This window comes from Schistocerca cancellata, chromosome 4 (genome assembly GCF_023864275.1).
Source record: "Schistocerca cancellata isolate TAMUIC-IGC-003103 chromosome 4, iqSchCanc2.1, whole genome shotgun sequence".
NCBI classification, from domain to species: domain Eukaryota; kingdom Metazoa; phylum Arthropoda; class Insecta; order Orthoptera; family Acrididae; genus Schistocerca; species Schistocerca cancellata.
Window position 1 is genome coordinate 895,253,530 of NC_064629.1, and position 1,100 is coordinate 895,254,629.

Consider the following 1,100-nt stretch of genomic DNA (forward strand, 5'->3'; position numbering starts at 1 on the left):
AGTATTGTATTATCATAAGAGGAACTAATATTATTGAATTATTTAATTTTTGAGAAACTCAAGTCTACTGAAGGAATGTTGGCGCAATGCTAGTTGTAAGATTATTGTAAAAAGTAAGTCCAATTTGAACGTTTGCAAAATCATTTCATTACCAGCAGTAAATATTTGAAGAAACGTTTTCAGAATATAATTAATTTTTGACAACAATGTTGCACTACTGATTATAATCCATCCCAATAACGATCAACGTAAAACTTTGCAAAATTTTATTGTTGTCAAGGAAAAGTTTAACTATGAATTACGTAACTTCAGTCAATTTAATTAAAGAATAACGTCAGCTTTTGTAATAAGTACAGCCACTTATTACGACAGCCCACCAGGAGCTAATAGAGTATAGTAAAACAGAGTAAGTATATTCATGTCGCAGTTCGATGCAGCAGCCAGATGGCGATCCAGTAACAGTAAAAAAGGTAAGGAACAGTTTTGAGTTATTGCAGGTAACGACTGAGGGCTACGACGACGACACATTCTGTGTTTCGACGAAATAATCAGCAAATCACTTTTAATAAGCAGCATTTAAATTTGTATGTGAAGATTGTACTTACTACTATTGAGAAAGAGAATTAATTACAAAGGGGAGGTTTCATTTGTTATTATTAAGCAAGAGGTAGAAATCCTAAGGGAATGTTGCGTAACAAAAGAGATATAGAGGAGAAGGGAAGGTTTCAAGGTATAATTCTAATTCATATGATGTAAGAGGCGGTACCATTAATTCAGAATCGTATGTCAAAACATTAAGAGAACACAAGAAGCGCTTCCAGTGACTTCGATGCCACAGCAACCCAGGTGACGTTTTGCTGCAACACGATAATGCTCGACTTCACATAAGTCTTAGTACTACTGAACACATCGCAAAACGGGATTGGACAGTGTTACCCCATCCACCCTACAGCCCTGACCTAGCCCTCCGGACTTCCACTTGTTTGGGCCATTGAAGAACGCCATTCGTGAAGACATTTTGAGGACGAGGAGGAGGTGGCTCACACAGTGAAGCACTCACTCCGCTGCCAGAACAAGTGTTGCTACCGACAGGGCATACA